We start from the raw sequence: 21,261 nt of genomic DNA, 5'->3' as shown, positions 1-21,261 counted from the left end.
AGGAGGGATTAATTTAAACAGGCAAAGAGCAGCAGGGTTTATGGACTAGGACTTAGACTAAAGACAAACTGAGGGAAATAGACTGATAGAAATTAACTACAGGCTTTAGTTAATTTCACAGGAAGGGACTTGTTTTGAAGTTACACCTTTCTTCAAGATGGAAACCCTGGCTTCCCTTCAAGCCCAGAGTATGTTGGTTCTATTTGTCTTCTTCCCTTTCCTTACTAATTAACTGACAAAGTAACTAACAGGTCTGTTTTAAACACAAAAGGGGTTTATTGTCTTCTCAGGTTAAATTTTCATGTAAAGGGGATTAAAGGAAGCCCTAACAGTTGTTTAAAGAAACCTCAGGTAGGGAAGGGAAGCAGAGATGAGGTTTGAGCAAGGTCCTGCCCTGACTCAACTCTCAAGGTGTTCTTGAAATCAAAGGAATATGATGATGATACCTAACCTCTCTAGATAAAGTACTGCAAGAGTATTGCTGAACCCTCACAGATTTGAAACTACTCTCTGATTCACTCTCCTTATTCACTTCTCACAGACATTTAGATAAGGGAAGGAAGGCAGGAAAATGAGGTAGAGTATAGAAATACAAAGGGTTTATCTAAATTAACAAAGCTCAAATAAATACTCCAAACCTAGGCTAAATTTTCAATCTCAAGCAAGAGAAGAAGCAGCTCACCTGGCCCTAGTTCTCTCCCCATGAGGTCCCAGGTCCAACTGAAACTTTCTTCAAAGATTCTAAACTCCTAACTGACATTAGAACTCAGCCAAAGCCTGTAAAAACTGCTATGACCCCCCTCTCTCTGTACTACACATCTTTCCATATTAAAATATGAACAATTTGACTTATTGAGACCCTTACATTTTTTTCTCTTTCTTATTTACCTTTTCATGCTTCTCTTGAATTTTATATTTCTACATCAAATGTTCTGCTTAAGTCTCATCATTTCTTAGGGAATGCTTGGAAACCTTCTATTTTATTACATGACTTTACTTTCCCCTGAATGAATATAGTCAGTTTTGATGGGTAGGTGATTCTTGGTTGTAAACCCAGTTCCCTTGCCTTTTGAAATATCATATTCCAAGCCTTCTGGTCATTAAATGTAGAATCTTCCAGATTCTGGATAATCCTGACTGGGGCTCTGTGTAATACTAAAGAGAGCCCAGTAACCAATGTTTGATAGATGGGAGATAGAGAGAAAGTCTGTAAGGTGAGTCTCTCTTCCAGCTCTCCCCGGGAGCCAAATATACGCTGGGATACTTTAAGGGGTTGTCACCCCAAAACTGGGTGACCTGGATGGTTGTGCCACCCCACAGGAGTTGGGGGCAAAGCTTCCCTATAAGAGGAGGTATGTGGTACCCCAATCCGATTCTGAATAAGGACAGGTTTCACACAAATTTCCCTCTGATCAGTTAAATTCACAGTGGGTGGTTCTGCTTCAAGATGGAGGCAGCCAGACCAAGCTGTAGTTCCTGTCTCCCTCATTGTCTCTCAGGCACTCTGGAACACTCTCTGACTTATGAATTCTTTTTATTATTCATAATTCAGGGATTGGGGAAAGGGGTGAAGGGCAGAGGAATTTTGGGGTGCCCTCATCTCTATTTCTATGGGGTCCATCACTTGGTTGGGAACCTTTGGGGTTCTCACTCCTAAGCTTCTCCCCCCCTTTTCTTCTTCTGTTTCTATCCTCTTCTATAATTGTAAGTTTTGACTGAAATGGGGTCTCTCAGCAAGGCTGGGTAATGGGAGAAGGAGCCTAAGAGATGGCTCCCAAAATGGAGTCCAAAAATTTAGGTTTTTTTGCCCAAAGACCTCTTCTCTCCTTCCTCCTCAGAGAAATTCCCAGAATTCTCTCTGGTCTCAACTGTCAGCAACTGTCAGTAACTGTCTATGGCTCCTTTTGTTCCATCCCCCTTGCACAAATCCAATCCTTACATCTGTGACATTTGAACTTTTTCTTTCTGGCTATTTGCAATATTTTCTCCTTGGTCTGGGAGTTCTTGAGCTTGGCTATAACATTCCTGGGAGTTTTCATTTGGAGATTTATTGTAGAAAATGATTTGTGAATTCTTTCAGTTTCTATTTTACCTTCTTATCAAAAAATATCATGGTAGTTTTCTTTGGTAATTTATTCTAATACAATGTCTATGTTTACTTTTTTTTTTCATGACTCTCAGGTAGTCCCATAATTTTACAGTTGTCTCTCCCAGATCTATTTTCCAGGGCTATTTTTTAAAATGAATTATTTTGTATTTTCTTCTATTTTTTCTTCTTTTGATTTTGTTTTATTATATATCTGAAGAATTCATTCTATTTGCTCAGTTCTAAATTTTAAAGACTGAATTTCTTCCATGATGTTTTGATCCTCCTTTTCCATTTGGTCAATTCTACTTTTCATGATGCATTTCTCTTTATTGGATCTTTTACGAATAATATTGATATGGATGGATATATTTAAAAGCATTCATAGTTTATTTAAAGCCATGTTGGTAATTAAGAAGGCCATGGGCCTGCTAAGATCTAATTCAAATCTCCCACCATTACCTTCCTCCCAACTGGCTGCTTTGTATGAGAGAGAGTATCCCAATCAAGTTTAAGCATGTCTTTATGTTGGCTCACGTCACCACGTAAGAAGGAAGCCAGTTGAATCATGGGAAATGTAGTTTGAAATGAGATCCAAATTTCCACAGTAAGTTTAGACCAGAGACCTCAAAATCAGTTCGAGGGTCCCCAAATTTCCATTAACACATTCCCCCCTGAGATTCAGAGAAAAGACTGGTTTTCCTCATGGATCTTGTAAACATAACTAACTTTTAAATTACAGAAATTTGGGGATAAAAGAAAAGAGGGCAAAAACTAGCCACATTGACAAAAAGCCAATTGGGACAGTCCCCTATTGGCATAAGAGTGTACGTTCAAAACAAATGCATTCAACTCCCCATAGTTCAATCAACTGCACCCCAAAGTTCATTTGGATCTTCATGATCCAATGAAGGCTCTTCAGGCATCTTCATGGTGCCTTCTCCAAACATGTTTGTGTCTGGATGCTGGGGAGATGGCAAATTTCCTTACCCCAAAATATTACTCTCAAAGAATTTAATCTTTACATTATAGATTATAAAACATACATTGCCTTCTGAAGAGAATTGTACATTCCCCCCTGAAATTACTCTTAAAAGAGTTAAAATTTTACATTATAAATTATAATACAGACATTATGATTATAAAACTTACACCCCCCCCCAAGGAGAATCAATAACACATTCTCCCCTGAAGAAGGTACCCCAGGTCAGCTAAGGATACATGGCTGAGTCACGGGGTTGGATGAAATCAATTGGCAAAAAAAATGAAAAAACATAAAATAAAAATAAAATCCAAATAAAAGAGAAGAAAAAAATTAAATTGTGAATAAATGTAAAATGTCAAAGCCTTATGTGCAAAAAAATGTAAGGAAAAATAAAATCATAACAGGTCCTTGAATCAAGGCTCAATTAAAGAGATTTAAGCAGTTTGCAATTACCCATTCAGTAGCCAGGACTAGAAAAAGTTGCCATTCTATATATAAGAGAAATAACAGGACTAAATATGTGTGCAAGGGAAGTGTCTTTCCCTGGTCTTATTTGCTTGCCCCTTCTCAGGGAATAAACCATGATGATAGCCAATCTTAGGTGCTTATTAGGAAAAGAAGCTCAGGGGAAGTCTGGCCTCTAACATGTTGGAAAAACTGCAACCCCGAACCTCAAACATTAGTTTCAAGGCCTTCAGTATCAGCATAGAACTTCCTCAATACATGGTCTGCATGACCTTCTGCTCCTTGGCACCTTGCAGATTCTCAATTGGTTTCCATTCCCTTGTAACTCTTTTGCTCCCTTCTCCTGGAATCAGACAGAGAGACATTAATCACAGTCCCATAATATTTACAAATAATTGGCAGGTTACCATAGTCTAAGACTTTTTGGGTATGCATTTATATTAAAGCAAATATATATTTATATTAAACTTATGTTACTGTAAAATCAAAAAAGGATTAACATTGATTATATGTACTTTAAGTACAAAAATGAGAGAAAAAGGGGAAAAGTCAATTATTCTATTAAAAATTAAAAGGAAAAGCAATAAGAAAATTAAAAAATTCAGGAAAAAAATTACAATGCTCTCAAGCACAAAAATGAGAGAAAAGGACACATATTGCATTGCACATGCAAGGAAGAAAACCTGGTGGCTGAGTTTTCTTCTATTTATTTAAAACCTTTGCAGAGCTGCTAAACTGGGTTAGTGAGTGATTGTTGTTTCAAAGGTTATGGGACATGGATTGCTACAAGAACCTGCTGTGATTTGTGAATTTTTTTTCTTTTTTTCTTTTTCCTAGAATTTTTTCCTCTTATATTTTGTTAATATCCTATATTTCCCTTAGAGGTTATTTTTTCTTTTTATTTTTCTTTGATTCTTTGATGTTTTGAAAATTGATTCATATACCTTATGCCTTGACCATGTATTCCTTTGTGATTCCCATGTGTATCCCTTCATGGTTGCCAAACTGTAAGTTTTAAAATTAATATTCAATGCCTCCATAGTATGATATTTATAAGGGTTTATTAAAACATGGGGAAAAAGTCCCAACTCACCATACACCATGCCACCTCTGGTGCAAAAGCCCCAAGACCACTCCAAAAATACATTTCAATACAGCCCATAAAAAACCAACAAACAATAGGAAAGGGCTTAAGGAATTATGGGTATGGTGAAAGGGAGTTTGGGTAATGTAGTTTAAAGGGATACAATGCCTTTTTCAACTTTACAGATTTTTTGTGCCTCTTTTTCTAGAATATCAATTCTGTTTTTTAGAAAACTCTTTTCTTCACTGGATTTGTGTGCCTTTTTTCCCCAATTGACCAATTTTTCTTTTTAAGATGTCATTTTCTTTTAATATTACTTTCATTTCTTTGTCCCATTTTTCTTTCATTTTTTTAAATTCTTTTTTGTGTTACTGAGACCAATTCCCATTTTTCTTTGATGTTTTGCATGTGGTTGCTTTGATTTCATGGACTTCTTTTCACTATTTCTCTTGCTCTTAGTCTGTATAGAAATTTAAAGATTAGGTGTTTCTTTTCTTGTTTGCTTATTTTCCCAGACTCTTTTTGCCTGTGGATTGGGTATTCTGAAAAATGCATATTTTGTCTCCTCTGATGATGGCTACAAGACTCAGCACTTTCATCCATTTTGTCCTGTGTTTAAGGGCTTCACCATAGTGCAGGCTTGAAAGGGTCAAGGATTATGGCCTTCTAGGACTCATGGTGGGCTTTTGTCAGGGCCTGGGGATTCTAGGGATGAGTATGAGTTCTGTTGCTTGTGTGGGCAGGGTACAAGGATCCTGATGGTGGCCTAGCCCAGACTTGGAATCTAGTGCAGTAGTTGAGAGGATGGTCAGTGTGCACTCCTCTCCATGCTTTTTTCCTTCTTGTTCCCTTATTCCACAAAAATCTATTCTCTCTAACTTTCAAGTTGTTTTTAGTGGGAGATTCTTCTCACTCTATCTTGCTCTTGACTTTTGACTTCTGTCATTTTGAGGTGATTTTTAAAGATAGTTAGAATGATTGTCAGAGGAGTTTTAGCTCTTGGTGCTACTAAGCTGCCTCTTGGCTCTATTACCCTTTTGTGTTTTTTAGTTGTAATTATTTCTAATTCTAATTTGATCATTTCTGGAACAGCTCTTTCACATCCAGGAATTATATTTTATTAAAAAAGGGTTCTTGGGCTCCAGGTTAAGATGGCGGCAGAGTAAGAAGCAGCTCTTAACCTCTCCTGACCAAAACACACAAAACTCCTCAAGGGGACATAAAAACAAGTCCAGACGAACGGAGGAACCCCACAACAGGGCACAGCGTGGAAGGTACGTGGAATCGAGGCATTTCCATGCTATAAAGGGGTAAAAGAGCTCTCACTAAATCTCGGGCTGAGCAACCACCCCACCCCCACCCCCTCCACACACAACACCTATAGCACCGAAGCCAGCTAAAAAGAAATAGGGCAAGTTTGGGGCACCCATGGAGTCATTGGCAGCTCCAGGGCCTGTTCCTGAGAGCAGCAAGATTTGGGACCCCAAAAGCCAAAGAACGCACCCAAAATCTGAGCGCGGGCTTAGGACTCAGAGCACGGGAGCAGAGCTCAGGCGGGCTCCGAGCTCCGAGAAGGCATGGGTGGAGGCAGACACAGCCACAAGCTAAACCTCTGAAACCTTGAGTGGGGAACCAGCGTGGATGGGTGTACGATTGTGGAAGCAGCGCCCTGAGACTTGTAAAAAAACCTCTGGCAGAGGATCAAGCAAGGGGGTCCACCAGGGGGCTTGTACTAGAAACATTAGCAGTTGCAATTAGAGAAGAAAAAGAAATTGAAGGTATCAAAGTGGGCAAGGAGGAGACTAAGCTATCACTCTTTGCAGATAATATGATGGTCTACTTAAAAAATCCTAGAGAATCAACTAAGAAGCTTGTAGAAATAATCAACAACTTTAGCAAAGTTGCAGGATACAAAATAAATGCACATAAATCATCAGCATTTCTATACATCTCCAACACACTAGAGCAGCAAGAAGTAGAAAGAGAAACACCATTTAAAATCACCCTAGACAATATAAAATACTTAGGAATCTACCTACCAAAACAAACACAGCAATTATATGAAAACAACTACAAAACACTTTCCAAACAAATTTAAACAATTGGAAAGCCATTGATTGCTCATGGGTAGGTCGAGCTAACATAATAAAAATGACAATTCTACCCAAATTAATTTACCTATTTAGCGCCATACCAATCTACCAAAAAACTTCTTTACTGAATTAGAAAAAACTATAACAAATTTCATTTGGAATAACAAAAGATCAAGAATATCAAGGGAAATAATGAAAAAAAATGTGAAGGAAGGGGGCCTAGCAGTACCAGATATTAAACTATACCATAAAGCAGCAGTCATCAAAACAATATGGTACTGGCTAAGAGACAGAGAGGAGGATCAATGGAATAGACTTGGGGTAAATGACATCAGCAAGACAGTGTATGATAAACCCAAAGAGCCCAACTTTTGGGACATGAATCCACTATTTGACAAAAACTGCTGGGAAATTTGGAAAACAATATGGGAGAGATTATGTTTAGATCAAAATCTCATACCCTACACCAAGATAAATTCAGAATGGGTGAATGACTTGAATATAAAGAGGGAAACTATAAATAAGTTAAGTGAACACAGAATAGTATACTTGTCAGATCTCTGGGAAAGGAAAGACTTTAAAACCAAGCAAGAGTTAGAGAAAATTACAAAATATAAATTAAATGGTTTTGATTATATTAAACTAAAAAGCTTTTGTACAAACAAAAACAATGTAGTCAAAATCAGGAAGGAAACAACAAATTGGGAAAAATCTTTATAATGAAAAACTCTGACAGGGGTCTAATTACTCAAATATACAAGGAGTTAAAGCAATTGTATAAAAAATCAAGCCATTCCCCAATTGATAAATGGGCAAGAGACATGAATAGGCAATTTTCAGGTAAAGAAATCAAAAGTATCAATAAGTACATGAGAAAGTGTTCCAAATCTCTAATAATTAGAGAAATGCAAATCAAAACAACTCTGAGGTATCACCTCACACCTAGCAGATTGGCTAAAATGAAAGAAGGGGAGAGTAATGAATTCTGGAGTGGATGTGGCAAAATTGGGACATTAATGCATTGCTGGTGGAGTTGTGAACTGATCCAGCCATTCTGGCTGGCAATTTGGAATCATGCTCAAAGGGCTATAAAAGACTGCCTGCCCTTTGATCCAGCCATACCATTGCTGGGTTTGTACCCCAAAGAGATCATAGATAAACAGACTTGTATGAAAATATTTATAGCTGCACTTTTTGTGGTGGCAACAAACTGGAAAAGGAGGGGATGTCCTTCAATTGGGGAATGGCTGAACAAACTGTGGTATATGCGGATGATGGAATAGTATTGTGCTAAAAGGAATAATAAACTGGAGAAGTTCCAGGCGAACTGGAGAGACCTCCAGGAACTGATGCAGAGTGAAAGGAGCAGAACCAGAAGGACATTGTACACAGAGACTGATATACTGTGGTAAAATTGAATGTAATGGGCTTCTGTACCAGCAACAATGCAATGACCCAGGACAGTTCTGAGGGATTTATGGTAAAGAACGCTACCCACATTCAGAGGAAGGACTAAAGAAGAGGAAACATATAAGAAAAGCAACTGCTTGAACGTATGGGTCGGGGTGGACATGATTGGGGATGTGGACTCGAAACTACCACACCAATGCAACCACCAACAATTTGGAAATAGGTCTTGATCAAGGACACATGACAAAACCAGTGGAAATGTGCGTCGGCCATGGGTGGGGGGGGGTGCAGGGGGTGAAGTGGAAAGTAGGAGCATGAATCATGTAACCATGTTAAAAATGATTATTAATAAATGTTAAAAAAAAAGAAATAAAACATCTCTGACACTTTAAAAAAAAAAGAGTTCTTGGTACTCTATGTTGTAGGAGTTTTTCTTTCCTCTGCCTTTGGCTCATTCTCTCAGTATCTATATTGATCTTATTTTTCATGCTTTAGTGACTAATATAATTATTCCATTTAACTACTTATTGTTGGATTCGTGTTATCAAAGAAATATTTATTTCAAATAGTTATCAAAAACGAAATTAAAACATTTCTCCTAACATATTTTATTGATATAATTGCCCATTATGTAGTTGAACTTAGTTTCTATATAACATTAGACTTACCAAGTTTGAATGGCTGGAGCTCCTTTAAAGTATCACTGCAGATCTGACTAATATCAATCCTGATTTCCTGGACTCTGAGTTTCCCATGGCTCATACTCCCATGACAGCCCAGTGATTTCATTTCCTTTACCTAGAACAGGGAAGAACAAATGAAAAGGGTAAAAATATAAATTAATATTTTAGAACTATATACTTTCAGAATTGGGGTGGGAGAAGGAAGAGGACCTTGTTATCCTATCCCTCTTGCATCAGGGTCTCATGAATTATGATTTAAAGGATTCAATTTAATCTTAAGATCTGAAGACATCAAAAGTTAAACATGTGATGAATCAGGCTATTTAAACAATATTGACAGCTTTGGCTATATAGTCAAAGTGAAAAGTTTGTTCTCCATCACATAGGAAGCCAATACATAATATTCACACAGACTTCAGGCCTCTTATCTCCTTGAAGAAGCTTTCAAGTGTCTTTTGTAGGCAATCTTACCAAACAGAAAATTTTTGCATATGTACTGGACTCCCTCATTGGAGTGCTACATATTGTTAGGAGCTCTGAACTGAATCAGGCTACCTAATAGAAGAATAAATATTGTGGAAGAAGTATCCTACCTTTATCTTATGTAAGCTAGATTTTTTTCCCTAGAAGGTATTGAAACCATTCTTAAAATGTATTTGCTTCAGGAGAATAAAGGCTGAGGCTATTAAAATCATCTGTCATGTGCCTGAGTACAAAACACTCCAAGAATCTCTCCTGAAATTCTTTAATGCTCTAGTAGTGGACCTCAATGGAATACTCTGGGAATAAAATTAACATAAGGTGTCTTCAATGAATATCATTATTGGATAACCTTTCCATGTTACAGATAAGAAAGTATTCTTTTGTTAACTCTCAAATGGCTTAAAAGTGTTTCATTTTGTTTCGTTATCAAATATAAACCATGAGATTGGCTTGAGTCTAGTCCATTCCAGAAGAGGAGAGTTAATCCAGTCAAACTTGAATGTTTAGTTACACTATTTATTACTCATTCTTTCCAGATTATCATATGACCAAGATTATAGGGAATCAAATACCTGGCTTACCCCAAATATCACTGTATATTTTTCATAACATTTCTAATGTTTTTCATTTGGTCAAAGCAGGGATAAAGGAATCATTATTTAATTCCTCAATTCCTACTTAAAAATAAGTAAATAAAAACTTTTTAAAAAATCTTCTACCTAGTTGATGAAAATCTGGTAATAGTTAATCAAGAATAGGGATTTTGATTGCTGCCTTTAAGACTCTCAGTTTTATGCAAGTTGGCATCCTAGAGAGGCTATAGAACAGACTATGAAGAGATATGTTAGTACCAATCCTTCTGATTTTCAATTATTTCTTTGAAAAAAGTATTGATTAATTACTTTTAAATAACCCTTTTTTGGTCTTTCCTTTCAAGTCTTGAAAATGTGTGTGTGATCATAGCGAATACAACACAGAACTGCAAAAGATGGCTCCTTGGAAAGTATGACAAAAATCTTTCATAAGCAAGTTTCTTTCATTGAAAGATTTAGTCATTTGAAAACTGTTTTAAAAAAGCTTTGACTTTCCAAAAACTGCTTTTAAAATCTTCCTGAACTTTATTATTATTTGTCCTTTAGGAAAGTGAGTAAGTATAAAAAAGAGTGAGCTAAATATCTATTTTACAAAGTGCCAAGAGGAAAATAACCACTCAAAATAATCAAGGCCATTACAGTTGCCCATTGTAAAGGGAAATGAGTTGTCTAGGTCTGACACATCTTTATTGCCAGCATTTCTATGACACATTCAACCTCCACAGTCCAAAGACAGAAGTGATGCATTTTTCTTTTCATCTAACTAAAAATATGTCTCTCCCATAGATAATGTGTTACTGATTACACAGTTTCTGTATTATGTGGATTCGTGTTAAAATACTTTGTATTTTTAGGAAAGTACAAATTCAAAAACAGCAACTAGCTTTTAAAGTTTTTTTTTCTTTATACTTAAATAGCTTCTTTAATGCATACTTTTTTTGGCAGGGAGAGAGGGCTTTAGTCAGTAATAAAAAAGGGCATTTAGGAATATAGGGTCCTATAATTAGAGTTGGAAGAGATGTTAGAGATCAACTAATCTAAAACTCTCATTTGATAGATGATGTAATTGAGGACCAGAGAAGTCAAGTGCCTTGATTAGGATTATACCACTAATACAATAATATTTTAATTTGAAATAACAAATTTTTTTCCAAAATTGTGAATTGAAATATTTTAATCACTTACATCGTATGTGGCTTCTCCAAAAGGAAATGGGATTACTAGAAAAGATTAGCCCATGCCCATGTCAAAGGACAATTAGGCTTTTTTCAGTGATCTATTTGTCAATTAGTTAATTGTGTCTCCCCACCCCCATTTTAGTGATTGAAATTTTTAGTCTCTATATAAGCATAAAGTAACTAAATATATTTTAGTCACATTGGTAGCAACATATCACAGCAAGTATAGGCATACATATCCGCAGCAGGTATAAGTTGGATTCATTCATGCTCAAGTAAAATACTTTTCATTTCAGAGGGACTTTTGGACTAGAGATCCTCATGTTAAAAATACCTTATGTCAGAGAACTACATTTCTTTTTTGTACAGCACTGTTCAGAATGAACCATCTTTCCATTTAACAACTTACAAAATAATTAAGAGGTATGCATTAATACAGTAGTTTGGGACAATAGCAGAACTGACTGTACTACATAGTTCATAATTATGCCACCATAACCACTGACACAAGTACAGGATGTTATTGACATTGTGGAATTAGTATATTTAAGGAAGATGGGTTGTACCTTCTGTCAGAACCATTAGTTGGTTCTAACTGTTATGGGAAGATATGGTTTTAAGCAAAGTAAGATTAAGACCCTGATAAACTTCTGAAGCTTAGAAAGTGAATGGCAATGTTTTCTGGTTCTATTTTGTGTGTTTGACTTTAGTAGGCAGAGATTTATGTGTTTGTACATGGCAGTCTATGTCTTCTCCTGAGCTGTTATGATGTGTCTGTCTTTGGTACTTTTCCTGATGGAGATAAATATTTTTTTTTCTTGTGAGTCTATGATATTAGCTTTACAGAGATAGTCCAGGTTGTATTTCTCTGCCTCATTACTAAGAGTATTTTTGAGAGATTTAGATGTTGCTATATAATCTATTTTTTTAATGGGTAATGAGAGAAGTCTATGAAGATAAAAAAGTACAAATCCAGAAGTACCAAGAATTGTGAATTTCCTTTGTGAAATAAATACCTTAAACATGGCTTTTCCTACCAATTTTCTTGAATTTTGAGTATAATCTTTTTTTTCCTTTTTTATTTAGAATATTTTTTCCATGATTCCATGATTCATGATCCTTCCCTTTTCCCTCCCCCTCGCAGAGCTGATAAGCAGTTCCACTGGATTTTACATGTATCATTATTCAAAGCTTATTTCCATGTTATTCATATTTGCAATAGAGGGATCTTTTAACATCAAAATACTAATCATATCCTGATCAAACTATATGATCAATCATATGTTTTTCCTCTGTATTTATTTTCCCACAGTTCTTTCCCTGGATGTGGAAAAGTTCCTCATAAATTCCTCTGGATTATTTTGGGTCATTGCATTGCTGCTAGCAGAAAAGCCTATTACATTTGATTGTGCCATAATGTATCAGTCTCTATGTACAATGTTCTCCTAGTTCTTCTGCTCCTTTTGCTCTGCATTAATTCCTGGTGGTCTTTCCATTTCACAAGAAATTCTGCCAGTTAATTATTCCTTTCAGCACAATAATATTCCATTACTATCAGATACCACAACTTCTTCATCCAATCCCCAATTGATGGATGATGCTTCATTTTCTAATTTTTGCCACCATAAAGAGAGCAATTGTAGATATTTTTGTACAAGTCTTTTTCCTTAATATATCTTTGGAGTAAAAACCCAACAGTGGTATGGCTGGGTCTTAGGGGAGGCATTCTTTTAAAGCTTTTTGGTGATAATTCCAAATTGCCCTCCAGAATGGTTGGATTAATTCACAACTCCACCAGCAATGTATTAGTATCCCAATTTTGCCACATCCCCTCCAACATTTATCACTTTCCTTTGCTGGCATATTGGCCTGTCTGCCAGGTGTAAGGTGGTACCTCAGAGTTATTTTAATTTGCATTTCTCTTATCAGTAGGGATTGTTATCAAGAAGTAAATAATCTGAGTGGGTCAAAGAGGGCAATTTGAGTGTGAGGAAAGATAAAGGGATATAGGTGATTATAAAGTGATTGGAGGAGGAAAGAAGGTACTGGAAGGTATACAGGAGATAAAGGAAATGGGGTATGTAGAAGAGGGCAGCTCAAACAGGTTTATTCCCAGAGGCTTGAGACAGAGGATACGGGGAGGAAATTAGGGCAGGTAAGAAATGTTTAGGTTTTGGCTGGAGGGTTTCTCTTGTTGAGTTTCTAAAGTCTCTTGAGGGAGGAGTAGAGAGGGCCCCTCCCTGCCAGTCAAACTGTTGGCTGGAGGAAGACCTGGGTAGGCACTTCCTGCCAAGATGGATGCCCCCAGTTCTTTCAAGAAATAAAAGAAAATGATTCCTTCCCTCCTTAGCCTTGTTTCAATTTTTGATTCAATGATTCACCAGAGGCTTGAGTAGGTAACAAGGGGATTTATTAATCTCAGGTTGGTCAGAGGGAAGAGGTTCAGGATTTCTAACTGCTGCTAGGGAGAGGGGTGATGGTGGGGGATGGATCACAGAGAGGTTTAGACTGAGAGCATCTGCTCTCCCAGTCGGGAGATTTGACTGCCTTTTAAGTAAAGTCCTTATTAAATATAAGAGTAACTTTTTTGAGGATACTCTCATTATCTAAAGGAACTAAAACCCACAATGTTCAATCACCAAGCCCTCCCTTCCACCCAGGACCCACAGGAAATTCAGGGAAAGGGGAGGGATATGGATGGAGAGATCAGGGAGAGGTCCAGAGAAATGAGACAGGTTTAAATTTCCCCAAGATAAGATAAGTACAGGCCAAGGCTGAAGCAAAGCCAAGTGGAAAGGCCAAAGCAAAAGCCTCCAGTCACAGCAAAAACCAGAAGGCAAAAGCCTCATCAGTTGGAACTTCACCTCTATTTATATCTTTAAGTTCTAACTGACTTTCTGAAGATTCTAAGACGTTTAATTGACTTTGTGACTGTTAGAAATTACAGAAGCAAAAAGTTTCTGTTAGCCACCTTGCATTACAGGATTTAGAACACTTTTTAGGTGCTTATTGATAGTTTTTATTTCTTCATGTGAAAACTACCTATTCATGTCCCATGACCATTTGTTGACTGGGGAATAGCTTTTGTTTGTTTGTTTGTTTGTTTGTTTTTTTGTAAAGTTGACTTAGTTCCTTATATATTTGGGAAATTAAACCTTTGTCAGACAGTTTTGCTATGAAAATGTTCTCCCAGTTTGTTGCTTTATTTCTAATTTTGGTTGTATTAGTTTTGTTTGTACAAAACATTTTTAATTTGATGTAATCAAAGTCATTCATATTACATTTACAATGTTCTCTAGATCTTGTTTGGTTTTAAGTTCCTTCCTTTCTCACAGATCTGATAATTATACTATTCTGTGTTCATTGAATTTATTTATGATTTCACTATTTATATTTAAGTCATTAACCCATTTTGAATTTATCTTGGTATTGGGTGTAAGATATTGACCTAAACCTAATTTTTCCCCATACTGTTTTCTAATTTTCCCCACAGTTTATGTCAAATAGTGAATTCTTGTCCCAAAAGCTGGGATCTTTGGGTTTATTGAACACTAGCTTGCTGAGGTCATTAAATCCTAGTCTATTCCATTCATCCACCCTTCTGTCTCTTAGCCAGTACCATATTGTTTTGATGATCACTGCTTTATAACAAAGCTAAAGATCTGCTGCTGCTAGGCCCTCATCCTTCACATTTTTTTTCATTATTTCCCTTGATATTCTTGATCTTTTGTTCTTCCAAATGAACTTTGTTATATTTTTTTATAATTTTATTTTTAAAAAAGGGTTTTGGTAGTTTGATAGATATGGAGCTGAATAAGTAGATTAACTTGGGTAGGATTATCATTTTTGTTACATTAGCTCATCCTACCCAGGAGCAATTAACATTTTTCTAATTGTTTAGATCTGATTTTAATTGTGTGAAAAGTGTTTTGTAGTTGTGTTCATATAATTCCTGTGTTTGTCTTGGCAGATAGATTCCTAAATATTTTATATTTTTTAGAGTGACTTTAAATGGAGTTTCTCTTTCTAACTCCTGCTGCTGAGTTTTGTTGGAAATATATCGAAATGCTGATGATTTATGTGAGTTTATCGTTTACCCTACAACTTTACTCAAGTTGTTAATTATTTCTAGTAGCCTTTCTGGTTGATATTCTGAGATTCTTTAAGTATACCATAATATCTTCAAAGAGTGATATATATATATATATATATGTATATATATATATATATATATATATATAATGTTTATTATTTGAAAGAATGGCCCTTCTATTCCTCTGCTTTCTAGTGCTTTCAATAGGAATCTGTGTTGTATTTTGTCAAAGGCTTTTTCTGCGTCTACTAATATAATCATGTGATCTCTTTTGCTTTGATTATTGATATGGTCAATTATGTGGGTGGTTTTACTAATATTAAACAATCCTTGCATTCCTGGTATAAATCCCACCAAATCATAGTGAATAATCCTTATGATCACTTGCTGGAGTCTTTTTGCAAGTATTCCATTCAAGATTTTTGCATCTAGATTCATTAAGGAGATGGGTCTGTAGTTAAGTTTAAGCATTGCCTGTAACAACTTTTATCCTCCCTTCTCTGTATTGACTTTCCTCCCCTCTTTATGTCACATAATTAACCCCCTTTTATCTCTGCCTTCCCTTTTCATTCTGTGCAACCCTCTTTTTTCCAGCCCTTGATTGATTTTATATTTCATTCATATGCAGACTTATCATATCATACATACACAGTGTTCTAAATCATCACATTTCCATATATATCATATCATTATATAGAGTAATATATAGCACATCATCATAATACTAAGAATAATTTTTCAGAATACAGACATCCTCTTTCCATGTGGACATATAAACATTTTACTTTAATGGGTCCCTTTACCTTTCTGGGCTTCTATTGTATCTCGTATTTGGCCTTCAAATGTTTTGTTTAGGTCTGGCTTATTCCTCAGGAATGCCTGGGAATCTTCCATCTTATTGAATGACCATTTTTTCCCTGAAAGAATATACTCAGTTGTGCTGGATAGGTAACTCTTGGTTGTAAATCCAAATCTTTGGCCTTTCTGAATATCATATTCCATGTCTTTCAATCCTTTAACAGAGAAGCCACTAGGTCCTGAGTGATTTTGATTGTACCTCCATGGTATTTGAATTATTTATTTCTGGATACTTAAAGTATTTTTCCTTGGCTTGGTGGCTCTTCAATTTACCTATTACATTCCTGGAAGTTGTTGATTGAGGATTTTTTTTCTGGAGGCAATCTGTGAATTCTTTTAATTTCAATTTTATTTTCTTGATCAAGGATCTCTGGGCAGTTATCTTTGACAAATTCTTGAAATATGATATCCAAAGGTTTTTCTTCTTCATATTGGCTTTCAGGTAATCCAATAATTCTCAGAGTGTCTCTCCTAGATCTATTTTCTGGGTCCATTTTTTCTTTCAGTAAGATATTTCATGTTTGTTTTTTTTCTGTTTTTTTCATTGCTTTGGTTTTGCTTTATTGTTTCTTGATTTCTTGTGAATTAATTGATTTCTAGATGATCGATTCTGATTTTTTAGCCTGTTTTTCTACCATCAGTCTTTGATTCTCCTTTTTCAATTGGCCCATTTCTTCTTGCATCACTTTCATTTCTCCTCCCTACTTTTCCCCTACATCTTTTAATTGATTCTTGAAGTCTTTTTTTAACTCTTCCAGGCTCAGTGTCCAATCTATATTTTTCTTTTGGACTTTGTGTGTGTTTCCTTTGCATTCACTGTCCCCTTTTGTGTTTGTGCCTTGCTCTTTGTCTTCATAAACATTCTTTAAAATTAGGTGCTTTTTTGTTGTTTGCTCATTGTTCCTCTCTAATTATAGGTTTTGGGGTGTGGGGGTGTGGTTGTAGTTTGCTTTTCACTTGCTTTTTACTCACTGCTATGCCTCCTGCTTTCTCTGATCCCCTCTTACCTCAATTCTCTAGATGGTCTCTGCCTACCTTTTGGATTTTTCTTTCATTTGAAGTTTGTTTCACTCTATCTCCTTGGTTCTTTCACTCCTGTATTCATTTTGTGGCTATATTTTAATCTTGGTTGGAGAAGATTTTCGTGGTGAAATGGAGCTGCTATTCTAGTTACTCCTCCATCTTGGCTCCATCCCCGTAATCCTTTTGACTCTATTCTTCCCATGGAAGTCTTGTATATTTATGTGTGAGTGTGTTCAAGATTTATGGGAGGAAGATTTCATAACTATTATATATACTATACTATTCAAATACTCTTAACTAAGACCTAATTGAAAAGGAAGGTAACTGTACTATAATGGACTAAGATTTAAAAAAACAACTATATTTGAATCCTATCTTAGATACTAACAACTGGTCAAGTCATTTAAAGTTTCTTGTGTTCATTTTCCTAATTATAAGATGAAATTATTTCATTAGATGGTTGTAACATTTCTTAATCCAAGTCAGGCAGCTAGGTGATGCTGGATAGAGCCCAGACCTGGAGAAGACTCATCTTCTTGAGTTTAAATCTGACCTTAGGCATTTAGTAGCTGTGCAACCTTGGGCAAGTTACTTAACCCTATTTGCCTCAGTTTCCTCATGTGTAAAATGAGATGGAGAAGGAAATGGAAAACCACTTCTGTATCTTTACCAAGAAAGCTCCAAATGGAGTCATAAATAATTAGACATGACTGAATCACAAGAATCCTGGTTAGATGATCTTGAGTCTAGCATCTAATTTTTAAGGTAGTTTAGGATCTGCATTGTTAGTAAGTTGGATTCATTGGTTTACTCTTAGAAAGTGAGGCAACAGTCATTCTTTAGAGATCCAAAACACGGATGAGAGCAAGTTGGGAGGAATACTCTATTGGAGTTTTAAGGAAAGCAAAGGAAGGTAAGGGAGAGGAAGGGAAAAGAGTGAGGTAAGAAAGCAAAGTCTATATTTCTTTCATGAAGATAATTCTTCTCATGAGTATTCTGGAATTCCCCTTTCTTCCTATTCAAACATTTAGCCAACTATGCAAACTCATAGGAAAATTAATAGTGATCCCTGCTGACCCAGTTGACAAGGAAAATTGTAGAAGCAAATATTTTGGCAGCTAACCTGTGGTTTTAGATTTATATTTAGGAATGCTTTGCTGAAAATGTCAGAAATTCAGACTATTTGGCAGACTACTTATTTTGAATTTTCCCACTTATAAAGTAAGATCAGTACAGTAAATGAGCCAGCTTTCTACAGTCATTGTGAGAGACTACACTTTGCCATACCACATCAATGAAATTCATATCTGGACAGAAGATCAGTGAAGTTGAATTCAATGAATATCTTTTTTTTCAATGAATATCTTTTAATAATTATGCTTACCTAGATGGTGTCTGAGTAGATCATTCTCTTAGAACAATTCTACACTGGAGAAAATATTTTTGTAATGACATCAAATTAGATTCTAATAGAAAACTGGGATAGTCACAAGTAAATAATAAATATTTATTGATACCTATAATAGTTAAGATAATAGGCATTGTACTAAATGGTGAAGTGAAATAATAAATATAAAGTTGATCCTGGAATCTAGACCTGAGTTCAAATCTAGCCTCAGGCATATGCTTTCTATGTGATTCTGGTCAAGTCACTTATCCATCTGCATCTGTTTCCTCATGTGTAAAATTAGGTTAATAATAACATTGACTTCTTAGGGTTGTTGTGAAGAAACAATAAATATTTCTAAGGAGCTTAGCACATGACTAAAACATAGTAGATGATTAATAAATGCCTATTTAATTCTTTTCTTTCTCAGGATAATAAGTAAAAAACTAAACAATTTCTGAAATCAAGAAACTCACACTGCCATAGGAGAGACAACATATACATGAACATGTATGTATAGAATAGTTGGAAAAGAAACACAAATCAAATTCCTTTGCTAATATCACCAACCTAAAACCATCCTGGTACAATATCTAGTATTATTTTTTTTTACTTATGTCTCTCTATCCTTGATTTTTAGAGATCAAGTCATATTGATTCTTTCTTTGAAATGTTCCACTGATTCTTTTCCAATGAGAACAATCCTTCAACTATTCATACTAGTTAATTGAGGATTCTATGATTCCATGTTCATCCTACTCCAAACCACTTGACTAATCCATCTAATTTTCCTTAAACAAAAATGTTATTGAATTACAACCTTTATCACAATTTTTCTGTGATTAGTTTTTTCTTTTTTCTTTTTAATACGTGGAATGATTCTAAACCAGGAATTCTCAGCATTTTTGGTGTCATAGAATCACTTCCCAATCTTCTAAATCCTCCGGCCACTTTTCAGAATCATCTTTTTGTTTGTTTTTTGTTTTTAAGTTTTAAGTTATTTGTGGTTTATTCAATATTTGGGTTAGTATGACACTTGATGAATTGGTTTGTATTGTTGTACCTATATAGATCCTTTTTATATAATTAAAATGTACAACTACTGATATATAGTAGACAGAACTGGGTCCTCTGGAAAAGTGATGCATGGGGCCATGTTGTAGAACCCTAATGGGGAAGGGGGTCCCAAAAGTAATCAGCCCATTGGCAGAGTATTACTACTGTAAGGTGGTGTACATCCAGGAACCAAAAACTGACTTTTGGATCTAAGGGAACTGGGCACTGGTAGTGCCTCAAAGGCAGGCAGTAACATACCTGTGGGGAGCTGACTGAGCTTGACCACAAGTACTTCCTGACTTTGGTACCAGACAAGTCACACCCAGCATCACTATGCAAGCAACAGGATTTAACAAAGAGGGTTTATCAAATAGGAGTCACTGTACTATTGCCCATCTCTAACTTTAGGAGGAGACTAGAGTGTGTTCATAGGTTTTATATTTCTGCTTTCTATTGGTATTGAATCACTCATCAGAGAAAGGATTTGACCCACTTGAAATGTGCATCAGACATAATTCTTTAACCCACTATCATGTTCTCTAGACAGTAAAGTGGAAGCATATAAGAAGGATCTACAACTGCAGTTCCTTCTGGATCTCCCCCAAAAGTGTTTGCACTCTGCTTTAAATGGGCCTCTTCCTCCAGAGTCAAGGTATCCTTTACCAAATCTGAAATGCTATTTAGCCCCAAGATACATGGAACACTAAGGAAGACATCTTCATTCATGCCATAGAGACCCTTAATCATGGTGGACATCGGAGGCACTCTCCTAAGATTCTTCATGATGCTTTCTGCCAGGTGTGCCACAGACAATCCAGTGGCCCAGGAAGTGTAGCTCTTCAACTTGATCACTTCATAAGCACTTTCAGCTACCTGTTTGTGAACATCTTCCCACTGCTCTGAATCACCATCAGTTCCTAGAGCAGGATGAAACGTCTTCAGAGAAACACCAGTAACATTCACACCACTCCATTCAGGAATACATGAGTCTCCATGTTCCTCAAGGATCCATCCATGACTTCTGGAAGAGTGGATACCAAGTTTCTCCCCAATCAGGTAACAGAAGTGGGCAGAATCCAGATTGCAACCACTTCCAATAACACAGTTTTTAGGAAAGCCATTTAGCTTCTGGGCCACATATGTCAAAATATCCACTGCATTGGAGACAACGAGCAACTTGCAATCAGGGCCGCATTTAACAATACTGGGATTGATGAACTTAAAGATATTCACATTACACTGGACCAAAGTAAGACGATTTTCTCCTTCCTGCTGACATGCCCCAGCAGTAATCACAACCAGCTTTGAGTTTACAGTCACAGAATAAATAATCTTTGCTAGAGATGATCTTTAGTATTTTGAGGAAAAGGCTGCCATGTTGGAGATCCATCATCTCTCTCTTTAGTTTGTCTTCTATAACATCAACTAGGGCAAATTCATCAGCCAAATCCTTCATTAAGATACTCATGGCAAATGCCATGCCAACCATACCAACCCCAACAAGTTATCTTGTTTTGGGGTGACTGGTCTTCCTTTAGGATATTCACAATCAGCTGATCCTTGACAGTTCCCATCTTCTTGGGGGGGGGGAATCTAAGATTGCTGGTCAGGCTATGAAGAAGTCAGAGATGTACATGAGACTGCTGCTCCTGGATTCATGGAAGCTAGGAAATCGAGGAGGTAGAGATGAAGTGGAATTAATTTTTAAATATTGGAGAGCAATCACTGAAAATGAATAGAGGTAGAAGGTGGAGTTCCTTGGTCAAGTAACATTAAAAGATGCC

The 21,261-nt window shown here is 36.2% G+C and overlaps 1 pseudogene; it reads right to left on the bottom strand.

Annotated features, from left to right (window-relative positions):
* Positions 1–20,049: 20,049 nt before the first annotated feature.
* Positions 20,050–21,051, bottom strand: LOC123245685 (annotated as a pseudogene).
* Positions 21,052–21,261: the final 210 nt, after the last annotated feature.

Source organism: Gracilinanus agilis, chromosome 4, assembly GCF_016433145.1.
Source record: "Gracilinanus agilis isolate LMUSP501 chromosome 4, AgileGrace, whole genome shotgun sequence".
Lineage (NCBI taxonomy): Eukaryota > Metazoa > Chordata > Mammalia > Didelphimorphia > Didelphidae > Gracilinanus > Gracilinanus agilis.
Note: the sequence above shows the minus strand (reverse complement) of the source record. Positions and strands in the feature narration are given on the sequence as shown.